Below are 26,081 nucleotides of genomic sequence, written 5' to 3' on the forward strand. Positions count from 1 at the left end.
ACTGGTCTGAAGCCCAAAAAGCCTTCTTAGAAGAGCTCAAGAAGGATTTTAATAGTCAAATGAGAGAGGTAAAAGAGTCCTTCAAAAATACAATTGGCCAGTTGGAAAAAAAATACACTGAAGAAAACAAGTCCCTAAAAAACACAATTGGCCAACTGAAGAAGGAAGGACAAAAACTAACAGAAGAGTACTGAAGAAACAAGTCCCTAAAAAACACAATTGGCCAGTTGAAGAAGGAAGTACAAAAACTAACAGAAGAAAACAATCTGTTAAAAACTAGAATTGGACAAATGGAAACTAATGTCTCTATGAGAGAGCAAGAATCAGTCAAACAGAAACAAAAAAATGAAAAAATCGATGAAAATGTAAAATACCTCATCAGTAAAACAACCGACCTGGAAAATCGACTCAGGAGAGACAATTTAAAAATTATTGGACTACCTGAAAATCATGATGAAAAAAGAGCCTGGACAGTATCTTTCAGGAAATCATAAAGGAAAACTGCCCAGAAGTCCTAGAACCAGAAGGGAAAATAACCATAGAAAGAATCCACCGATCACCACCTGAAAGAGATCCCAAATTGACAATGCCAAGAAATATAATAGCAAAATTCCAAAATTACCAGATGAAAGAGAAGGTGCTGCAAGCAGCCAGAAAGAAAGAATTTAAATATCATGGAACCACAGTCAGGATTACACAGGACCTTGCAGCTTCTACATTAAAAGACCGCAGGGCATGGAACATGATATTCCATAAGGCAAAGGAGCTTGGAATGCAGCCAAGGATCAATTACCCAGCAAAAATGAGCATCATTTTTCAAGGGAGGAGGTGGATATTCAATGAAATAGGAGACTTCCAAACTTTCCTGATAAAAAGACCAGAGCTCAACAAAAAATTTGATCTTCAAGTACAGGACTCAAGAAGGACTTAAAAAGGTAAATGGGACAGAAGGATACAATATGTTGTTAATAAGGGGGGGGCTGTTTAAACCCTACAAGGGAATATGAGACTTGCAACCCTTGAGAACTGTATTGTTATTACACCTTGCTAAAGGAGTATACATAAGGAGGGTGGATATTAGTTGACTTTGATGTAATGATAAAAAAAAAAATCTAATCAAGTGGGTTAAATGGACCCAAATAAGTGGATCAATCTAATCTTAGAAAAGGTAATGAGAAAGGAGGAGGCAGACAAGGGTAAATTACATTACAGGAAAAGACACAAAATCCTATTACAGCAGAGGGAAAGGGGGGGAGCATTGTTTGAACCTTACTCTCATCAGATTAGGCTCAAGAAGGGCATAATATAATCAGTTAGGTATAGAAATCTAACTTGCCCTATAGGCAGTAGGAGGGAAAAGGGGAAAGAAAAGTGAGGGGGGGGGGAAACAAGGGAGGGAAGCAGCAGTAAGACTAAAGGGGAAGAAAAGGGAAAGGGATAATAAAAGGGGGAAGGGACTGAAGGAGGCGGTGGTCAAAAGCAAAACACTAGTGAAGGAGAGAAAGGAAAAAGGAGAAAGAAAAGCATAAATAGGGGGGAAAAATTTCTATATATTACCAACAAAGCCCAACAGCAAGAGATAGAAAGAGAAATCCCCTTTAAACTTACTGTAGACATTATAAAATATTTAGGAGTCTACCTCCCGAAACAAACCCAGGAACTCTATGAACACAATTACAAAACGTTTTCACACAGATAAAATCAGATCTAAATAATTGGAAAAACATCAGTTGCTCATGGGTAGGCCAAGCTAATATAATAAAAATGACAATCCTACCTAAGCTAATTTACTTATTCAGTGCCATACCAATCAAATTACCAAAAAATTATTTTATAGAGTTAGAAAAAATAATAACAAGATTCATTTGGGAAAACAAAAGGTCCAGAATATCAAAGGAACTAATGAAAAGAAATGCAGGGGAAGGTGGCCTAGCAATTCCAGATCTTAAATTGTATTATAAAGCAGCAATCATCAAAACTGCTTGGTACTGGCTAAGAAATAGGGAGGTGGATCAGTGGAATAGGTTAAATGTACAAGACACAGTAGTCAATGACTATAGTAATCTATTATTTGATAAACCCAAAGATCCCAGCTGCTGGGATAAGAACTCACTCTTTGAAAAAAACTGCTGGGAAAACTGGAAAAGAGTATGGCAGAAACTAGGCATAGACCCAAATCTCACACCATATACCAAAATAAAGTCAAAATGGGTTCAGGACTTAGATATAAAGGCTGATACTATAAGTAAACTGGGAGAACAAGGAATAGTTTACCTATCAAATCTATGGAGAACAGAAGAATTCATGACCAAACAGGAGATAGAGAGCATTATGAAAAGCATAATGGATAATTTTTATTACATTAAATTGAAAAGTTTTTGCACAAACAAAGCCAATGCAACTAAATTAGAAGGAAGGTAGAAAATTGGGAAAGAATTTTTATAAACAGTCTCTCTGATAAAGGCCTCATTTCTAAAATATATAGAGAATTAAGACAAATTTATAAGAACACAAGCCATTCCCCAATTGATAAATGGTCAAAGGATATGAACAGACAGTTCTCGGATGAAGAAATTAAAGCCATCTATAGTCATATGAAAAAATGCTATAAATCGTTATTGATTAGAGAAATGCAAATCAAAACAACTCTGAGTACCACATCACACCTATCAGATTGGCCAACATGACAAAACAGGAAAATGATAAATGTTGGAGAGGATGTGGGAAAATTGGAACGCTAATACATTGTTGGTGGAGTTGTGAAATGATCCAACCATTTTGGAGAACAATTTGGAACTATGCCCAAAGGGCTACAAAAATGTGCATACCCTTTGATCCAGCACTTCTAGGGCTATATCCCAAAGAGATCAAACAAATGGGAAAAGGACCCATATGTACAAAAATATTCATAGCAGCTCTTTTTGTGGTGGCAAAGAATTGGAAATTGAGAGGATGCCCATCAATTGGGGAATGGCTGAGCAAGTTGTGGTATATGAATGTAATGGAATACTATTGTGCTATAAGAAATGATGAACAGGCTGACTTCAGAAAAACCTGGAAAGACTTATATGGTCTGATGCTGAGTGAAGTGAGCAGAACCAAGAGGACTTTGTACACAATAACAGCCACGTTATGCAATGACTAAGATTGTTAAACTGAATGTTTCTCAGCAATACAAGGATCTAAGACATTTCCAGAGGCCTCGGGATGGATAATGCTGTTCACATTCAAAGAAAGAACTATGGAAGTCGAATCGCTCTCACTTATTTTTACTTTCTGTTGAGTTTTGTTGCATCTTTCCGATGATTCCTCGTATTGGTTTTAATTTTTACTTACAACTTCACTAATGTGAAAATATGTTTAATGGGAATGTAAATGTAAAGCCCATATCAGATTGTGCGCCATCTTGTAGAGGGTGGGGGGGAGGAAAAGGGAGAAAAATTTTCAACTCAAAAGCATATGGAAAAAATAAAAAAATTTTAAAAAAAAGAAAAAAAAAACATATCTAAGAAAATAGTATAGCAGTAGAGTGTGATTCAGGACTCTTCAAGTACCCAACTGATTTGGTTCTTGTTCTAGTAGTTCAAATGACCATGGCAGCCTAACAAAAATTCATAGTGGTTCCAACTCTAGGAAGATAAGATGCCCAAGGCATGTAAAACATTTCAGAGAAGCACTAAGTTACTAAATCATTCCAATGTGAAACATGATGAGACTCAACCCTTCACTGTGTTTGGTCAGGAAAATGGAGTACAAAGGATACCAAGGATCATGCCTCTTGGAGAGGAAACAAGAGATAAAAGGCTAGGTTAATTGGTAACACATAAAAGCACTCAAATGCTATTTCTTTTGTTAGACTTCATTGAAGAGCTAAGGTTACCTAATAAAACAGTAATTCGGCACTTCAAAGACAAGTGTGCTTCCTCTTTCTGTACAGCTGACACATAGAATAACTTCTGGTGCTCACACTACATCTGATGGTAGAGATCATCCTGTTCTTAGTGATTCCTATGAGCTCTTGGCATTCTCTAGAAGAGGGATTCAGAGTCCTTAACCTGGGATTCATGAATTTGTTGTGTTATTTTTTTAAATAACTTTATAAGCATATTTGAATATAATTGGCTTCCCTTGTAATCCCATATGTTTTATTTTGTATATTTAAAAACATAACAGGAGAAGGGATATGTAGATTTCCCCAGACTACCAAAGATGTCTATGACAGAAAAACAAAAAGAATTCCTTCTTTAAAAGCTCCCAATAAAAACTGATCTGATAAAGCCACTGTAGTTTTTTCTTAATTTCTACTTGAATTTTCCTTAACCTTTTTTTTTCATTATTCCAGATAGCCCCTACCTTGCCTTCCAAAAGCTCATCTGTAAGTTACTTGTTATAGTGGTTAAGACTTAGGCTTGTCCATGAGAGACCATTTATCCAAGAATGTACCTTCAGTGTGGTAGGAAAAGTACTATTTCAATTACACCTAATCACCATTTATAACAGTGTTGGTTATGGGAAATGCTTGTTATGTTTCTATGGGAAAATAAATGCTTTTCAAGGTCCAATAGGGGACACTGCGAACTTGTCTTTACTTCAGGGCTCTGAAGAGGCAGAGGATCTGTGCGGCAAAGAAACTGGGTTCTAGTTCCCTCTTAACTCTTTACCTAGGTAAAGGAGAAATAGGATTACAGAATCATAGCTCTAGAGTGAGTACCATCTTGTATAATTCCTTCATTTTACAGATAAGAAAACTGAGGCTTAGAGAGGTTAAGTGACTTAAATAAATTAATGAATTTTTAAAAAGCATTTATTAAGTATTTATATTGTGGGGTATAAAAATAAAGGTAAGACACTCCCTTATTTTCAAGGACCCCACACTCTAATTGAAGGACACAACACATATAAGAAAATGTAATTGCAGTGTGTTAAAAGGCCCAGACATTCTAAGGGAATAGCAATAATGAGGATGATAAGGCTAGTAGTTCTTAAGGTACATCAGCAGGTCAGGTGGCAGTGCCTAGGAGGTCTGTATAATGAAGTGGTAGCTCAATTTATGAGGCCTAGGGGTCTTCCACCTTATTGGAAGAATTATAGTTAGTGTCTTTCTGATCATCCAAGTGATATGAGTAGCCCTGTCCGAAGGGTAAGGGGACTGGAGAAGCCCTACCTACTGCCTTTGGAGAGAGTGGGCCAGGGGATCAAGGATTCTGGATTCTCTCTTACACATTGGCAAAGAAACTCTCATCTGGGAATTCTCTATATCAATGAAATAACAGATAAAGTTACCAGTTCTATCCTATACACCAATTTAGAATTCAAACAGTCCTAAACAAGATTAATTTAAAAAAAAAAGGAAATGGAGTGTGGGGGGTGGGTGAGGAGTGTCAAGCTAGGAGTGGATAAGAGGGAAGGGATGTTAGCAGGAAGACTGGGGGAGAAAGACAACTCATAGCACTTGCTGCATTAATCTCTCTCACAATACAGGTGGCAATGGACAGACTGGGACTGGGGAGTGAGAAGAAAAAGGACTCCTACCCATCATCTGGATGGCTAGCTAGGTGGCATAGTAGATAAAGCTCAGACCCTGGAGTCAGGAATCTTCCCAAATTCAAATCTGGCTTCAGGCACTTGCTGTGTGACCCCGGGTAAGTCACTTCAGCCTATCAGCCTCAGTTTCCTCATCTGGAAAATGAGCTGCAAAAAGAAATGGCAAACTCCTCCAGTGTCTTTCCCAAGAAAGCCCCAAAAGGGATCACAAAAAGTCAGACAACTGAAAATGACTAAACAATAGCAAAGCCATCATCTGACATGGGAGAGAGGAAAACATAAGGAACAAGGAGTTTCCCACTAGAAGGTGGTCTTCCCACCCAGCACCTCATGCCAGTAAGCTTTTAGAGTCAGAATTTGAGCTTAGTTCTCCTAACTCTCCAGCTGTATGAACTCTACACACCTACATTTACATAATAATATAATTAGGCTAGTTCTCTTCCTAAAAGCCAAGGAAGCTGCCTCCAAGACTAGGGACTAAGTCAAAAGCCACCAACCTTTTGAAATAGTTTCCTGGTGCATCTAGTTGCATTGATTCAGCTTCCTTAAGCTATTATGCCCATGGGGCATGCTCCGTGGGCATAATAGCCTTGCCCTTGTTCAGATACCTTCAGACTTTGTGAGGACACAAGGCCAAGTAGGTCACCATGCCTTGCTATGCCGATGACAGTATTTCTGTATGAGGGTAAGAGGGTGTGTGTGTGTGTGTGTGTGTGTGTGTGAGAAGAGAGAGAGGGAGAGAGAGAGAGAGATTGTTTGTTTAGCGGATTAATCATGTCTGACCCTTTGTGACCGCTTTTGGGGTTTTCTTGGTAAAGATACTGGAGTGGTTTGCCATTTCCTTCTCTAACATTTTACAGATGAGGAAATTGAGGCAAACAGGATGAAGTGACTTGCCCAGAGTCACACAGTGAGTAAATATCTGAGGCTGAATTTGAATTCAGGACCTCCCAACTCCAGCACATCTACTGAAACTTATTGTTCTATTCTTATCGAGTATCCTTTCGATGCTGTGGCTAAATAAACTTTTTGTTTACTGTTGGATGATCTAAGAGCATCTTGTTCATTTCAAAGTCAGACCCAAAGTGCTAGAGACCAGCCTGAGTCAGGATTCAATTACTATAGCTGGTAAAAGTAAATTCATCAGTAGGGACTCTTGAGTCATATTTTTAATAGTTGCTGATCCAAAGAGTGTCTCAAGCCAGCAATAGGTTCCTACCTAGAGAGAAGAAGAGACACATGTTAGGAGGCTATGGATGCTACATATATAAACCATTATATCATTATCATTGGTGGCAGCAGCGTCTCTATGGTTCTGCCTTTGGGTTTGGGTTCTTCGATACTTCAGTGTATTAGCAAACCTATGTTTTGTTTTGTTTTTCTTTCTCCATGCTTCTAATGATTGCCAAATACTGAATGTGTGTGGTCATGTTTTCTAATAGCTTTTGTGTTTCCAGTTTCTCATTTGTGACAAGACATCCAATAATAAAAGAAAGGGTTTGATCCTTCCTAATGTCTTCGATCATGAAGACCCACAGTTTCCAGTCCTTCATTTTTTATTTATTTAGGCTTTTCTTTTCTCAAATAAATCACTTAGAGACAAAGGCACTTTCTTCTACTCTTAAAATGCTGAAATGGAATCATTCTTTCCAATGATTCAGACCAATTTAGAGCAAATGATGTTGGGGAAAAAAACACTGAAGTTAGCTGCATAGCCCTAGGAAAGCTGCAGTTTACTGCAGTACTGACTCTAACTCCTATTAAAATAGAAACTTGTAAATGCACCCCAGGAATTCCATAGCCTGTAGCAACAGTGATGTGATCAATGTGACCTGACTCATCAGGAGACTAATATGCTCAACTGGCAACATTAATTTCTTAGCTTTTCCAACCTATTCTATGTATTGACTAGTTCAAGAGGCAGCATGGGAAGCAATATGGCAGAGGTTTGACCTTGAAGTCTGGATGAAAGTCTTGCTTCTAGCACATGCTGGCTGTGTGACCCTGAGCAAGTCACTTAATCCTGTTTGCCTCAGTTTTCTCATCAGTAAAACGAGCTTGAGAAGGAAATGATAAACCACTCCAGTATCTTTACAAAGAAAACCCCAAAGGGCGTGATAAAGAGTCAGATGCAACTGAAATGACTGAACAACAAATCTTATATATCAGCTTAAAATAAGTAGGGTCCTCAACAGGATTAATGAAAAGTAGACAGGGCTAAAATAGAGTGAACTAGAAACTCTATACTGGAAGACATACAAAATTTCAATAAAATCCTGGCCTCAAAGAGTTTAAATTTTAATAGAAAGGAGGAGCTTATAGATTCAGTAAGTAACTATGGGCTCACTGACTAGTCAGGAGCCAATTCCTCCTCTTTCCCTTCTTCTTTATCTCAATCTCTACCCCCTCCCCAAAGTCAGACGATCTTTAAAGCAGTATCAGCCTTTGAATAGCACATATAGAGTTGACAAACTTTGTGAGCTCTTCATAATCACACAACCAAACAATCTCAGAGACAGAAGGAACCTCAGAGCTCATCTGATCCAATCTGTATCTGAATAGGAATCCATTTCACAGTCTCCCTGAGCTTTGGTCATCCAGTATCTAACTGAAGCCTGTCTACAGATGGCCCCACCTCCTGAAGCAGCCTATTCTACTTTTCAAAAAGATTTTAAGCCAAATACCTTTCTCTCCATAGCTTTTACCCATTGGTCTTAGATAATAGGATCATCATCACCAAGAAAAATCATCATCATCATCATCATCATCATCATCATCCCTTTGACATCGCTGATTCCTTTGTTGTCTTCTTCAGGATGGGCTGCTTAGGGCAAATGAAGCCTCAAGTGAGCTCCATATTTCCTCTCATGTACTGCTATTCAACATTTCAACCTCCTAATTGTACCTAATGCTGTCCTGGAAAATTCTCTCAACTGAAAACTTGAATAATTGCAAATTGTCCCCCTTTGTTGTTTTTCAGCTGTGTCCAACTCTTCATGACCCCATCATACTGTCCATGGGATTTTCTTGGCAAAGATACTGGAATGGTTTGCCATTTTCTTCTCCAGTGGATTAAAGCAAACACAGGGTAAGTGACTTGCCCATGGTCACACAGCTAGTACGTGTCTGAGGTCAGATTTGTCAGGTCTTCCTGACTCCAGGCTAAGCGCTCTATCCACAGAACCACCTAGCACAGAGGTTCCCAATCTTATTTGGCCTATCACTCCCTTTCCACACTGACTACACAGAGCACAAAATGTGCTTTGAACTAAGAGGGAAATTTCTCAGAGATGTCTATCCTACACTTCGAATGCTCTGCCTCTGTATGCCTTAGGTGTGGGAGTTAGGGACCACCAACAGAGTGAACACTGAATTGGGAGGAAGAGGGAGGTTGTGGGGTATCTAACTGAGGAGCTTACTTTGGCTTAAGCTGATTTAAGTCAGACAAGATAATTTGGCCTTTGCATTGCTGATCCTCAGACCCACTGCTGGCACATTTACAATCCTTCTTGCAAACACATTTTGAACCAAAGGTGATGTTAAGTCCATTTCTTTGATTGCAAATCTTGTGTCTCTTCTTTTGAAATCCAGTCCCTTTTATCATTGTTGTTTTGGGTGTAAGGAAAATGGATTACATAATGCTTCCTCCACTGGCAAGATGGGGAAAAGGGAAGTACATATTTATTTTTAAAACCCCTGTTGTTCAGTTGTGTCTAACCCCATTTGGGGTTCTTTTTATCAAAGATACTGGAGTGGTTTGCCATTTCCTTCTCCAGCTCATTTTACAGATGAGGAAATTGAGGCAAACAGGGTTAAGTGACTTGCCCAGGGTCACACAGTTAGCAAGTATCTAAGGACAGATTTGAACTCAGGAAGATGAGTCTTCCTTGACTCCAAACCTGGCATTCTATCCATTGTACCATCTAGCTGTCCTTTTAAAACTCTAGCAATTGCAAAGATTGAGGAAATGAACTTAATGTTGTAAGTTCAGTCACATTCCTAATAAAGCCTTGCAATTTTGTCCTAAATGAAGAAGATTAGTACAGTGAAATCAATGTTTTAGGGTAGAAAGGCCCTGGGGTGGGAACAAGAGACCCAGATGCCTTTCTCTGTACCCTGAGCACTTAGCATAATGCCTGGCAGAAAGTAGGTGTTTAATAACCATAATAAGCCTGATTGACCCCAGCTTTGCTACTGGGCAGGGACTTTCACAGTCTGGGTCTCAGTTTCTTCATTTGTGAAATGAGGCATTTATACTACATGAACTCAAAAGTATTTTCTAGCTCTAAAAATAAATAAATAAATGACAATAACAAAAAATTAAAGTCATTACTTGCTTTGTAATAATCTCTGTGTATCTGGTATGAGAGTAGAAATCAGAATTATTTTTTTCCTTAATACTATTTTTTTCAATTACATGTAAAGATAGTTTTCAACATTCATTTTTGCAAAATTTTGAGTTCCAAATTTTTCACCCTCCATTTTTTCCCTCCCCCTCCCCCAAGACAACAAGCAATCTGATATAGGTTATACACATACAATCATATTAAACATATTTTGACATTAGTCATGTTGCAAAAGAAAAATCAGAGCAAAAGGGAAAAACCATGAGAAAGAAAAAATTAAAAAAAGTGAAAATAGTAAAAATCTGCATTCAGACTCCATAGTTCTTTCTCTGGTTGTGGTTAGCATTTCCCATCACAAGTCTTTTGTACTTGTCTTGGATCATTGTACTGCTGAGAATAGCTAAGTCTATCATAGTTGATCATCACACAATGTTGCCATTGCTGTGTGCAGCGGTCTCCTGGCTCTGCTCATTTCACTCAGCATCAGTTCATGTAAGTCTTTTCCAGGTTTTTGTGAAATCCACCTGGTCATCATTTCTTGTAGCACTATAGTATTCCATTACATTCATATACCACAACTTGTTCAGCCATAGGAGTCAGAACTATTAAATCAAAGAAAAGACAAATCTCCTTCACTTTCCCACCCCCATTCCATGGTGACATCTCTATCGAGTACTTATTTCAGTTAAGTTCAGAACATCATATATTTACTAAACAAGACCCTGTGCTAAGTGTTGGGGATATGTACAACATAATCCCTGCTCTCAACCAGCTTCCAACCTAATCTTGGAAGCACAGAACATTAAAGCTGGAAGAGCCTCATCTACTTCAGCTCCTTCATTTTACACATGAAGAAATTGAAGCCTATCGAGGTTAAGTGATTCTCTCATACAATTAAGTGTCAGAGAGAACATTTGAACTCAGATTCTCCAACATCAGACAGAGTCAGTGCTCTTTCTTTTGTTCTGCAATTACAAGAAAAACATCCGGGCCAGTAATCTAGAATCTAAGCTTCTCTAGGAAACCAATCATTAGAAATTTTGAAGTCTATCCTTTGCATTGTGACTGCACAGAATTGGAACTATTTGAATCATAGAAAATGGACATGGGCTTCCCTCTTCTATTCTTCTGCTGCATTTGAAGGCAGGGGTTGCTAATTAGCAGACCCCACTGGGGATCTTGTCTAAAGGCAGAATCTCTTCCTCACCAAATATTTTGGAGAATAATTTCAGTCCTGCCTCCAGAACATAATGATCCTTTCTCCTCTAGAAGATAGCAGTCATCCTCATTCTTCAGTTTTCCAGACTCATTAACTAATTCACACCACAACCCCACAGGGAGGAGGGAAGGAAGTGTTATTTTCCACCACTGTAAAGAATAAAGCTATTCAACAACTTGATCAAGTCCCAAGACTCCATCAGGTCCAGGACAAGACCTCACAAATTTCCAATGCCCAAGCTAGGCTCTCACCATTGGGCCACACACTGTCTTGGGAGAAAAAAAAAACTTTTAAAAACAACACCAATAACCTCACAAAATACAGTTCCAAACTGGAGACTAATCTGTTGTCCACTGGGAAAATAAAGTTGGCTTTCCACCTATGGCATATCCATCAAAGTCTGACAAAATCTAAACTAAGGAACTTTAGCCTGTCTTTTCTGTTTAAATGATAACTGAAAATGTTGTTTGCTTTGGTGGCTGTTTCAGTCTCTCAGCAGAGCAGTGTGGCATAAGCAGGCATTTCCTACAGGCCTGTCTCTCTGCTCTGTTTCCTCTCACATCACTCCTAAAGTCTTAATGCCAGTGCTCTAGAAGGACAAGGGAGCCTGTCTTCTGACAGCAAGGCATTTCTAAATAAAAGCATCTCCCCACATGAAGAATTAGGAGAATTCACCATGGTCTAGGATGTTCTAAATAAAAAATAAAATATCAAGGAAATCTACTTGTCCAAATAGGCAATTCTGTAAACATCTGAGGAGACAGTTCATAAGATAATGCTGGAAGGGACCTTAAAGACCATCAAATATAAATAAATCCCTTACAAGAAGCAACTGAGATGTAATGAGGTTAAGTTACTTACCCAATGTCATACAACTTGTAAGTGTCTTAGGTAGGATTTAAACCCAATCTTCCTGACTCCAAGCCTAATGAGCTATTAAATTGCCTCCATAATAAAACAAATTAGGTATCTATTTTAAAGTTATAAAATTTTGAAAGTAACTAAATATATCTCCATTTAAATTTAAGTTATTTAAAACTTAAAATTAAGTTACTTTAAAAAGTTAAAAAAACTTATTTTAAAAAGTAGGAATTTTGACAAGGATTAAGAGATAAATGTGAAACTGGTTGACAGTGTTTCAATGTTATAAAACCTATAATGGGATTTCTAATTGAAAATTTAACAGCACTTACTACTTTACACCTGGTCATCACAAAGTCAATAACATACTTGAAAAATTATTTAAATGAGTAACACTTAAAATCCTTTTTATAACTGTTTATTTAATGTAGCTGACTCCCTGAAACACGGCCCTTAAAAATCAATCAGTCGCATTAATTAAGCACCTATTTATATGCTGGGTATTCTGTTAAGTGCTGGGGACAGTGAGAGAGGCAGGGTCCATGTTGGACCTATGATTTCTTTAGTATAGGAGAACTCTAGGGTGAAGGAGTTTCTTCTCCAACCTTTCTTGGACAGTCGCCTAGAGCAGAGGTGTCAAACATGTGATCTCACACTGTAGCACTCTCAAGTACGGCCAAAGCAAGATTAAAATGGAATGGGGAAACATTTATCAAAAGAAATGAAATAAAACATTTTGTTGTTCTTCGTCCATTTTCAATGGTATTGTACTCTTTGTGACCCCATTTGAAGTTTTCTTGACAAAGATCCTGGAGTGGATTGCCATTTCCTTCTCCAGCTCATTTGACAGATGAGGAAACTGAGGCAAACAGGGTTAAATGACCTGCCCAGGATCACACAGCTAGTAAGTGTCTGAGACTGGATTTGAACTCAGGAAGATGAATCTTCCCGACTCTAGACCTGGCATTCTATCCACTACACCACCTAACTGCCCACAATAAAACGTAGATAATATCATATCTTAAAACTAAGTTGATAGGCAGTCCACAGGGATCCTTGTACACCAATTAGGGTACCTCATTGCTATTTGAGTTTCACACCACTGGCCTAGAACACTGAGAGGTTAAGGCAGGGTCACACAGCTAGTATGGGTCAGAGACAAGACTTGAATCCAAGTGTTCTGGACTCTAAGGCCAGCTCTTTATCCGCCCTTCCCACACTAGGGACACAAAGACAAAACAGGATAATCCCTACCTTGGGAGCATTGTTCACTTCTTTTATTCATTTGTTTTTCATTTATTTATTATTTAATTTTCACATTTTTAAAATTTTGAATTTCAAATCTCTTCTTCCCTCCATCTCTTCACTTACCCATTGAGAAAATAAGCAATAATATAGCAATTATATATTTGAAGTCATAAAAAAAGCCTTATTAGCCATGTTGCCAAAAAAAAAAAACCAAGAAAAATAAAGAAAGTGAAAAAACTGTTCCTCACTTTGCACTCAGAGTTCATTTCTATCTCTGGAGAAATATAGCATTTTTCATCCTGAGTTCTTCAGAATTATCTTGAAACATTGTCTTGATCAGAGTAACGAAGTCTTTCATAGTTGATCATTGTTATGATACTGCTGTTACAGTGTGAAATGGCCTTCTGATTCTGCTCATTTCACTTTACATCAATTCATATAATACTTCCCAGGTGTTTCTAAAATAATTTTTAATAGCTCAATAGTATTTCATCACAATCATATACCACAATATATCCCCTCAATTTCCAATCTCTGTCACTACAAAAAGGGCTGCTATAAACATTTTTGTACACATAGGTCCTTTTCCTTTTTCTTTGGTATCTTTGGGTTACAGACGGAGAAATAGGATTGCTGGGACAAAGGGTATTCATAGTTTTGTAACCCCTTGGGCATAGCTCCAAATTGTTCTCTAGAATGGTGGGACTAATTCACAACTCCACTAAAAGTGCATTGATGTACCTACATTTCTGCAAGCCTTCCAGCGTTTGTCATTTTCCTTTCCTATTATGTTAGCAAATCTGATAAGTGTGAGGTGGTACCTGAGAGTTGTTTTAATTTGCATTTCTTTAATCACTAGTGATATAGAGCATTTTTATAGGACTATACACACCTTTGATTTCTTCTGAAAACTACTTTTTCATATCCTTGACCATTTGTCAATTGGGGAATGGTTCCTATTCTTATAAATTTGACTTAGTTCCATATATATTGGAGAAATGTGTCCTTTATCAGAAAAATTTGTCCTAATTTCCCCCCTGGTTTCCAGCTTACCTTGTAATTGTATCTGCATTAGTTTTGTTTGTGCAGAAACCTTTCAATGTCATGTAATCAAAATTATATATTTTACTTCCCATAATCTTCCCTATCTCTTATTTGGTCATAACCTTCCTTTATCCATAGAACTGATATGTACATTTTTCCATGCTCCCCTAATTTTCTTATATCATTCTTTATCTAAATCATGTACCCATCTTAAGCTTTTCTTAGTATACGATGTGAGATATTAGTCAATGATTAGTTTTTGCCAAACTGCTTTTCAGTTTTCCCATCAATTTTTTTAAAAAAATGAGTTATTGTCCCCAAAACTTGGATCTTTGGGTTTATCAAACACTAGATTATTATGATCATTGACTACTGTGTATTGTGTACCTCATCTTTTCCACTGAACCACCACTCTACTTCTTAGCCATTACCAAATCGGTGCTTTCATGATTACCACTTTGTAACATAGTTCAAAATCTAGTACTGCTAGACTTTCTTCCTTCACATTTGTTTCATTGATTCTGTAGATATTCTTGACTGTTTGTTCTTCTAGATGATTTTTTTCCTAGATTTATAAAATAATTCTTTGGTAGTTTGATTTATATGGCACTGAATAAGTAAAATGGTTTAATTAGAATTGTCATTTTTATTATTTTGGCTCAGCCTACCCATAAGCAATTAATATTTCTCTAATTGCTTAGATCTGTTTTTATTTGCATGAAAAGTGTTTTGTAATTGTGTTCATATAGTTGCTAGATTTGTCTTGGCAGATTGACTCCCAATTATTTTATGTTGTCAACAGTTATTTTAAATATAATTTCTCTTTCTATCTCTTCCTGCTGAGTTTTGCTGGTACTATATAGAAGTGTTGATGATTTATGTGGGTTTATTTTATATCTTGCAACTTTGCTGAAGTTATTTCAGCTAGTTTTTCAGTTGATTCTCTAAGGTTCTCTAAGTATAATATCATGTCATCTGCAAAGATTGATAGTTTTGTTTTCTCATTGACTATTTTTATTGCTTCAATATCTCTTCCTTACCTTATTGCTATAGCTAACATTTCTAATACAATATTGAATAATTGAATACAAAATTCAATAATACTGGATGTCCTTGCTGTATTTCTCATCTTATTGGGAAGGCTTCAAGTTTATCCCCATTACAGATAATGTTTGATCTTGGTTTTAGATAGAGACTATGTGTCATTTTAAGAAAAGCTACATTTATTCCCGTATTTTCTAATGCTTTTAATATGCATAAACATTGTATTTTGTCAAAAGCTTTCTCTGTATCTATTGGATAAAAATCATATGATTTTTGTTATTTTTTTTATTGAGTTGGTTGATTATGCTCATAGTTTTCCTAATATTGAATTAGCTCTACTTTCCTGGTATAAATCCCACCTGGTTACAGTGTAGGATTTGTTAAATATTTCTGTAATCTTCTAGCTAGCATTTTATTTAGAATTTATGCATCAATATTCATTAGAAAATTGGCCTGTAGTTTTTTTCTCTGTTTTGCTTTCTCTCATCTAGGTTTCAAAACCATATTGTATTATAGAAAGAATTTTGTAGGACTCCTTCTTTACCAACATTTCAAATAGTTTATATAGTATAAGAATTAATTATTCTTTAATTCACTTGTGAATCCATTTGGTCCTGGGGATTTTTTCTTAGATAGTTTATCTAGGGTTTGTTCAATTTCTTTTTCTAAGATTAGATTATTTAAGTACTATATTCTATTTCCTCTTCTGTTAATCTGGGTAATTTATAATTTTGTAAATATTCATCCATTTCACTTAGGTTGTCAGTTTTATTGGTATACAGCCTTGCTAATTCTAACCTGGTACAGCTCCTTACTCTCCTGATGAATTTTTCCATGTTGCCCCTTCTTGTCCCATCAAATTTTCAGTTCTCTTTTATCTGTTATCTTCCCCCATTTGAATATAAATTCCTTGAGTAGATGAGAATTTGGTATGACATTAATGTATAAAAACAGTTACAACTGTGGACTGCATGGTCACAAATATGTCAAGTGCACTTAAAGAGAACTATCCCTTGGTTTGAAGAAAGATGATGCCCAAGGAACCAGCTTCATGAAACAAAGGAGTATGAGCCCAAGTATGTTATCAAAAATTGAAGCAAGATGAAAGAGATTTGTGCAAGGATTGGGGAGGAGATGTGGGGAGAGAAACTTTGATATTCAAAGAACATTGGATACATTTGATAACCAAATAGAAAAAAATTAAACACAAAATATTGTAAATAAAGAGGAAATTGTAAAGTAAAGCAGAGGCCCAAGGCTACTAATAAAACAAGCTATTGCCTTGATACAAAAGATCTATTAAAATATCAAAAGAGAAAACAGTACTTTGAAACAGCAGTTCAAGAACATTGACTCATGGCTTGTTTCCTAGTCAGCCTGAAGAGCTCCTGACAAAAGTCTTGGTTTAAGTAAAGCATATCTGGTATACATACATATATATACATACATACATACATACATACATACATATATATATGTATGTATGTATGTATGTATGTATGTATGTAATAAATTTGCCCAGGATTGACACAGACTCCAATTCATATGAAGAATGAAAAGAGGGCCAAACCCAGAGGGAAAAACCTTTCTTGTCCAGAACCTCACCTATAGAGTCTTATAGGGTAAAAGACAAAATAAAAAAAACAAAATCCAAGCCATAGAGTCTTAAAATACTGGTAGTGAATCTACTACATTAACCATCTTGGATACAGACTTATAACATTCAATAAGCCATTAGAGATATCTGTACTTATAAACAGAATAAGGTATTGTGTTACTTGAGATATGGTTATTTTTGTAGCGTAATATATTTCCTCATTGAATTATATATTGTTTCATACTTTTTGATGTATTCTCAATATTGCTGTTTTTTTCCTTCTTATTTAAAGCTGTCTGTCAAATGATGCCTGGGGAGGGGAATGGTAAACCACTCTAGTATCTTTGCCAAGAAAACCCTAAATGAGGTCACAAAGAGTTGGATATGACTTAAAATGACAGAACAAAATCAAGTGATGCTTTGCACTGTGAATGCAAATTACATATTTTAAGATTTATAGAACACTAAGGTAGCTTTGATGTCCCTGGAAATGATTTTCAGGAAACCGAAAGTGTTTGCCTGATGGGAGAAATGCAACACCTATTTCAAATGCCTCTCATAAAGAGGCTATAGTTTCTGTTTCTATAACTTTAAGAATCAAATGGTATGTTTAGCATTTGGCAACTAGGTTGGACAGTTTAGAGAGAAACTGAGAAGAGAGAGAGTTAATGGAGCTGTTTTGAGAAAAGCTAAAGAAAAGACCAGGGGAAAGAGAAAAACTCTTCTTGGGATAAATTTTAAATGTTATTTTATGGGGGAAAAACATGATAAAGAGAATTTTGTGAGAAGTACTTCTAGAAAGAGACTATTAGAAGTCATGGCTCAAGAGAGGCTAAAGACGTTTTCCTGTCATTCTAGGGACAAGATGGAGAAAACAGAGTGAAGATTAGAGGAAGACAAGATGATCAAGGGATCTTTCTTTATGAAACTATTGTAGTCATTGTCTTGCAAGGTATATGAGGAGGGTTTTCAGATTTTATTTGTTATTTTAATTGAATGTAATGGTGTCATTTGTAGTTATATTGCTTGGTGGCTAGAGGCTACCGTAGCTGTGATCTTTTTCACAGGAAAAATAATATAAATAGCTATCTATATCTTCTTTTTCTGATTTTTCTTTGTCTGATTTTTCTTTTATCATTTCTTTTATTATTAACATACTGTAAATTCAATAATTTTCATATTTATTTAATGCTAGAAGATTATAAGTTTTAATATTGTGAGAAATTAGTAATTACATATGGAAACAGTTTCCCTAGCTCATTAAGTAAAAAATACTCCATGTACTGGGGTGGAGCTCTAAGCTTATTTCATTAATTGAGAAAATGATGGAATATTACTAATTACCAAAGAAATGATGAAATTAAATATGAGAACAAGTCAAGAGTCAGGTTGAGGAGTGACCTAAAAGTGGATGGACCATGTAGCTTTGATGCACATGTAACATATCAGAGGATTTTAGTGCATAGTTACTGGTTTATACATGAGGAAACAGCCAACAAAACTGAAAATAATCAAAAGTAATTAAGTGGTTTTTTTCCTCCTTCATGTAGTTTAGATTTCTAAATAGAAATGAGAGTGAAACATAAAGATGTTTTGTGGGTTTTTTCATGAAAACCTTATTTCTGGATCTAAGCTGCCATGAATAATATATCAGATTAACATGTAGAATAATAGACTTCAGAGCTGGAAGGGATTTAGGGATAATCTACTCTACTCTTAGAGAACATACATGACTTGCCCAAGGCCACATAACTGAATAATGACAGAGTTTGGATTAGATCCCATGTCTTTTAACTCCCAGTCCACAGTCCTTTCTATTGTACTACTCTGTCCCTTACAGATGGAGTTAGAAAATATTTTTGACGTATATTGTGTGGCTTGATATAATAACATGCACAATGATTTCTGAAACAGCAGTAAGGAAAAATCAAACTCTTCCTTTAGCATACCCCCCACACTCATTTCCCTCTATGATGATGTTATTCGTATGTGAATCCCACGGCCTATGGCCCCCTCACTGAGATCTTGGGCTCATGTGGACCAGGTATAGACCTAGTGCCTGAGTCGAGAAGAGGGTGACTCTTTTTGACTCATTATCCCCATCTAAAGTTACTCCAGAAAAATCTTCTAATAAATGTACTTTGGCACAAGTTTTTTCCAAATGTAAGGAAACAGGGTCCCTAGCTCCTGTATAGGTATTGAGGGTGTTAAAAGCATATTGAGTATGGGTTAGCCTTTATTTCACCCCAAAGAGAATGCAAAAAGTGAAAAAAGTATTCACAAGAACCCACACAGAGGTATGGACTATACATGCAGTCCTAAAATAATACATCAGCATCCCCACCCACCCTCCCACTTCCCTGCAGGCACTTATGATGTCTATTGGGCCACCTCTTTGCAGCGAATCCTTCTTTTCCTCTATAGCACACCCCCATCCTCTTCCCATATAACCTGTACTACACAAGTAATTCTCTCTGCCTTTTAAATAATATACTATTTAGAAGCTATATAGATGACCTTTTTCTTTCCTCATCACTTATAACTCATTATTGTGAATTTTCACTCTTCCCAAGGTTTAGATAACTGCTTGTGTATAGGGTTGTCCTGTCTTTGTTTTGGGAAGAAAGGGGTTGTACCTTGACTTGACCAATTGAATTGTTAATGTAGATTAAACACTGTCTCCTTAGCGGAACTAAATCGTAAAACTAATCAAAATTTACAAAAGAGGCTGGTATCTGAGACATTCAATGTACCACAGAGAAGATTGGTTAGTACCAGGTAAAAAAATAAAGTCAACTTAAAAATGTTTATGTTTAAGGAGACATATTGAAATGGAAGTCCTGCTCCATAGTAATATTAGTTATCATGGGATATCAAAGACAATACCAGTTGCACATACAATTTGATAGGTACTATCAAGCTAGGAAGAAAATCTTGTAATAGCTCTGTGGATGGACGATGTGTCTGCCACCAAAGGACAAGTTTGCTTAAGTATGAAGAGATTCATCATTAGAGTACTGAATTGTTTGGCCACAGAAGTCATCTATTTTCCATAGTGGAGTGGGAAAATATCTCCACTATATCAGGAGAGTGCCTTGGTTAGAGGTAGGGAGGATTGATGTTTCCCAATACACAACTTATCTTCAATGAGAATAATACTTTATGTGTGAGGCATTGACTAAAAAAATTTTTTTTCTAGCTTACTCAGGAGTGGGACATAGAATTCTCCAACCTCAATGAGGAAAACAACAATTTTGATAATACAGATTAAGTGAGGACATAGAGGCAGAATTCTCTTAAAACAAAATGTCCCTAAGCTTTAATTCAATCTATCCTTAAGGGAGATTTTCTCCCTTCCCCAGTCACCTGGAAAAAGGAAATAAAACAAACACTGAGCAAGGGGAAGAAATCGGTGCCAAGGACATCTGACCTCTGTCAGTAGAATGATCCCAACAGGCCCCAGCCTGGGCTTTGAGTGAAGAGCCTTCCCATGTTAAGCACATTGGAATTTACAGGATCATGCCCCACCACTTCTTTTTCCTGACTGACTCATCTGGGCTTGCTACTTGCCATTGTGGGAGAGTTACTCCCTGAGGAGATGTCCCTGTCTCTCAGCTCAGGCCACCCAGAGTGCTAAATGGCAAGGAAGCTCTAACGACCACTCCCTCCCCAGAGTCACATAAAAAGACTGGTCATTTTATTTCCTCTCAATACAAATGAAGGGATAAAGAACTAAAAGGAGGAGTTGTTGTTCAGTCATTTTTAGCTGTGTCTGACTCTTCATGACCCCATTTGTAGTTTTCTTCACAGAGGTACTGGTGCCATGTCTTTCTTCAGCTCATCAGATGAGGAAACAAGCAGAGTTAAGTGTCTTGCCCAGGGTCATACATCTAGTAAGTGTCAGAGGCTGGATTTGAATTCACTCATGAAGATGAATCTTCCTGATTCCAGGCCCAGCACTCTTTCCACTGTGCCACCTCACTGCCCCTAAAAGGAGGAGCTATCCAATTTTAAATGGCTCCTACTACTGAAATAAGGGGATAGGGGATGCCCTTTTACCTGCAGTCTTCACACTCTCCTCTTCAACTAACTAGCATTCATTGCTACCCAGTATTTGAACAATGATATAGCCTGGTGTGACAGGCTATAAAAATTCTCTCTAAAAGCACTCTGGGAGATCACTACTGTTGTAAAGATATTGCCAAGGAACAATTCAGCATGAAGCAGGTAACTACTTCACAGACAGACAGATAGATAGATAGATAGATAGATAGATAGATAGATAGATAGATAGATAGATATAGATGCACACATGTGTATATATGCAAATGCATGTATGTATACACATGCGTATATATACATGCTTGTATTGCAGTGCATATATGTGAAGTAGCTCTATTTCATATCTATTTGTATATTATATACATCATATACCTATATAATATATCAATCATAGTGATTGTGCACTACACTATATGGGAAAATAATGCAATTTTCAGTGAAGAAATTCCTGAGGATTTTTTACTAGAGATAAAAATACAGTTGATTCGGTCCAGAAAGTAGTACTGTTTCTTCCTCTCTGTCTCTCTTCCTCTCCAATTAGGTGAACATATTTGTTTTATTCTAGAGCTGTGCTTTCATTAACAAAGGCAATTCCTAGTGAGGAAACTCCCTTCACCAAAGCAAATGTGAACTTACTCACCAATTTAGAGTCTTTGACAGCTGGGGCTCTGAGAGATTAGTGATTTGCCCAAGGTCATGCAGCCAGTATGTATCAGAGGCAGGAGTAGACCCCGTTCTTTTTGATTGGGAGGCCAGCTCCCTGCCTCTCATGTGGATAAATATGTATTTCATTACTTTGAAATGTTCCTTTAATCCATCAGTGTGGGTATGACTTTTCCCTCACAAATCATAACATTTCTGTGATTTAGTGGACTATTTCTTGAGTAATTATGTCCAAAATAATTATTAGCCGATGTCCAGCCTTTGAAGGATGAACTTTGCTAAATTTATCTAAGCAGAGCCTCAGATGAAAGTCACAGTCTCTCACAGGGTCCATAAACAAAGCTCTTCTGGCTTTGTAGGAAGGAGTGTCCAAGCATACATATCACCTAAGGACTAAGGACTGATAGTAGTTCATGCTTATGTGCAGATGTACTGTTAGAATGGGCAGCCTGCTCCCTGAAAGTTTGGCCCTATGTTTCCTTCAGAGGTTGGAAAGAAAAGCAGGCCACAGGACAAGAATACCACACTAACAAGAACCTAGAAGTGGAATCCCAGGTTCTTTGTCCTATACAGCTGTGATGGCTGGAACAGAAACATGAAGTGAGAGGCAGGAATATCAGCTGCAGCCAGGAGAAAGTGCCTCTTGACTTGCTGTAGGAGAGGAAGCATGTACCCTCCAGACTTTGGCATCCTAAGCTCTTTGTCTTCGTCATCCATTCTAGTTACAGCTCTATTCAGGAGTTAGAAAACCTGACTAGAGGCTCTATTCTTAATATCACCAACTACCAGTTATGGAATTTTCAATACTTCTCTATCTCCACATCAACCCCCTTTTTGCTCAGAAAAAAAAGATCTATCCTAAGTCTGCTCTCCTGACTCATCAATGACTCCCTCAATTGGACCACTATTTCAGCAGAAGACTCAGACATACTCTCTTCACTCTAGGATCAATGTGTTCCAACACTTTCTGTTCTACCCCCTCGCCAACTACCTTTGCCCCAAAGATCCTTCCTGCCACCCCCTTTAGACCTCCCCTTTACATATTTTCCTCCATCACTAGAACATAAGGGTAGGGACTGTCTTGTTTGTTTATATGTGTTTTTAGTGCTAGCATAGTGCCCGTAAGTACTTAATAAATATTCTCTCTCTAGCTTTCTCACTCAATCTCTTTCAGCCTCAGTTTTCTCATCTGTAAAATGGTGATCAATCACTTACCCTGCTTATTTCTTATAGTTATTGTCAATATAATGGATTTAAAATAGACTGAATTTAAAGGGTTGTAGGCTTATCTTAGATTGTCTTAAGCTCATCTTCTTGACATTTTTGCTTAAAATGAACTGTCCCAGTTCTGGCAGAAGCAGGTTTAATGGTGTATTGGTATTGCCCTCTGGCCAATACTGAATTATTTCTTTCCTCTGAAAGTGGCACCAAAGAAATGCATCCACCTGTTCCCAGGCACACTTGTGTACCTTTCCTGGTACACACATTTTACATGTCAAAATTTCTACATACACACATATACACATAGAATATAAATATACATACATATGTATTATATGGTTTTTTGAGTAATTGATTTTTTTTTAATTTTTTGATAGAGAAGTCTTTATCTGGAAAAAAAATAAATTAATAAAAGTTTAAGACCAAGTTAAAAACTTTAAATATGATTGAGTCTTAGTATTTTTTTAAATAAATTTTTACAGATATCTTTTGTTTTTTGCATCACCCAAATATCTCCCTAGATCCCTATCCCTTCATTTTTTTTAGAGAAATATTTTCTGGTTCCTATTTCCTATGTTTTTTGTTTATTAGATTGTTAATGACAATATGACATCACAGGCTGCCTCTCTGTTTCTGAATGATTAACATCATAGGATCACAGGCTTAGAGCTCGGAAGAGCAATTGAGATAATTTGGGTCAGCTCTGTCATTTTCTTAATGAAGAAGAAGGTGAATCCCCACGGTCACACGGACAATAAGTGACCTAGCTAAGTTCCAGACCTAGGACTTCTGACTCCAAATAGAACCTATTCCCCACTCCTTTATTGCCTTACAAAGGGAAAAGAAAACCCTAAAAGGTTAAATGAGTCCAAACAATGAGCCCTTGATAACTAGCTCTCCATGTGTTTGTTTGATGACTATTTCTGAAATATTGAGATATGTGAAATATATATCTGGCCAAATCTTTATCTGTTTTGTCACTTTCAATAAGAAATCAGAGAGTACATCTGTTGCCATTTGGAGATTATAACACATTTTTAGAGATATGTGAAAATTAGAAAAATAGAGGATCAGTAGTGTACCCATATAATTTATGCCATGTGTGTTTTTTATAGCACAGGAAAAAGGAATAGGCACATAGCATTTTCTTCATTTGGTCATCTCTTTGTTATAAACACTGCTCCAAGAAGGAATTTGGGCTCAATTAGGCTCCCTTTCCCTGCCAGCAACAACCAGGATCTTGAGTATATTTGGCCACTAGGACATCGCAGAAGGCTGAATCTCATTTAACAAAACAGACACATCTTTCTTCTTATATGAGAAGAGGGTATAAAATCAGGATTTGTAAGGTCATGGACTTTGTTGAGGTAAAGGGGAATTTCTGGCTCAATGCAAATGTGTAAACCTGCCAAAATGACTTTAATTAATTGAGAATATATCTCTGAACAGTGATTCTAGAGAGATAGCTATACAGACAATCCTAAAAAAGGGGTAGAAGCTCTCAGTTCTTCTCTCAAGATCAGTGCCAGGATCTGCTGCTTCAGTCACATCCCAGAAACATGATGGTGAAGGCCAGAGTCAACAGAATTGGTTGTATTGGACACCTGGTGACTAAGGCTGCATTCAACTCAGGCAAAGTAGACATTGTGGCCATCAATGACCCCTCCATTGACCTCAACTACATGGTTTATATGTTTCAATATGATTCCACCCATGGCAAGTTCAAGGGCACTATCAAGGCTGAGAATGGAAGCTGGGCGGTCAATGAAAAAGCCATTACCATCTTCCAGGATCAAGATACCCATTAAATGGGGAGATGCTGGAGCCAAGTATGTTGTAGAGTCCCTTGGCATTTTACCACCATGGAAAAGCCTGGGGCTCACTTGAACGGTGGAGCCAAGAAGATCATTATGTCTGCCTCTTCTGGTGATGCCCCAGATAGGAGTGAACCATGAGAAATATAATTCCCTTAAGATTGTCAGTAATGCCTCCTGCACAACCAACTGTTTGTTCCTCTTGACCAAGGTCATTCATTACAACTTTGGCAAGGACGCATGACTATAGTCTATGCCATTACCCAAAAACCAGTAGATGGCCCCTCTGGCAAGCTGTGGCATGATGAGTGTGGTGCTGCCCAAAACAATTTCTGCTTCCATTGTTACTGCTAAGGCTGTAAGCAAGGTCATACCTGAGTTGAATGAGATGCTCACAGGTATGACCTTCTGTGTTCCTACTCCCAACGTATCTGTTGTGAATCTGACCTGCTGCCTGGACAATCTGCCAAATATGATGATATTAAGAAACTGATGAAGCAAATATCAGATGGAACCTGGAAAGACATCTTAGAGACGCAGGTTATATCCTGTGACTTTATAAGAGACACCCACTCTTTTGCTTTGATACTGGCACTGGTTTTGCTCTTTTGTCAAGCTCATTTCCTGATATGAGTACGGTTATAGTAACTGTGTAGTAGAGCTCATGACTTATATGGCCTCCGAGGAGTAATTTGGAAAGCCATGGATCTTCCTCCCCAGTCAAAAAAGGAGTTTCACCACTGGGGATCCCAGACCCAATTCACATCCTTGCCCCAAACCATCCTTGTAGCAGGGGGGAGAAGCCTAGAGTTGTATATTATGTACCATCAATAAAGTCACCATATTCAATGCAAAAGAAGGGGGGGGGGATAGAATTAGATTACAAGTAATTACCTCTACCAGGACCCAGGTAAGCACCCTTAACATCAGTCACAAGGCCTATCCACTACAAGTCTTAAATACAATGAAAGAAAGAAAAAAAGGAAAGAAAAAGAGAGAGACAGAGACAGATATCCAGATGAGGCAGCACTAACCTTGAAAAGGGAGGAAAAGTGAGATTTTAGCCTGAACTTCATAGGACTCAGAGAGAACAAGATAGCAAGAAATGACCTGACCACACAGGAGAATGGAAATAGGACATAATGACACCACAGATGACCTTGTAGGGAGCCAAGCATAGAAAGAAATAGAAGTCCTCCATGCATCTTCCCTATAACCTTCTTAATTTTCTCCCTAGTCAAGTTACTTAAAAAGGGAATCCCTATGATCTCTATGGAGGCAAAAATAAAATCCATCTATTCCAAGTTTTGTTCCAGATCTTGCAGTCCATTTAGGGGATGAAATCCTTTCAAGGGCTAAGAAAGATCAGAATCTAGAGGGTCTGGTTCTATGAAACAAAAGAAAACTGCTGTCACTAA

At 37.3% G+C, this 26,081-nt stretch overlaps 1 pseudogene; it reads left to right on the top strand.

Annotated features, from left to right (window-relative positions):
- The first annotated feature begins 24,411 nt into the window (after positions 1–24,411).
- On the top strand, positions 24,412–25,354 carry LOC144456671 (glyceraldehyde-3-phosphate dehydrogenase pseudogene; annotated as a pseudogene).
- The last annotated feature ends 727 nt before the right edge of the window (positions 25,355–26,081 follow it).

The sequence above is a fragment of the Phascolarctos cinereus genome, unplaced genomic scaffold (genome assembly GCF_003287225.1).
Source record: "Phascolarctos cinereus isolate Bilbo 61053 unplaced genomic scaffold, phaCin_HiC Scaffold_4;HRSCAF=312, whole genome shotgun sequence".
Taxonomy (NCBI): Eukaryota; Metazoa; Chordata; class Mammalia; order Diprotodontia; family Phascolarctidae; genus Phascolarctos; species Phascolarctos cinereus.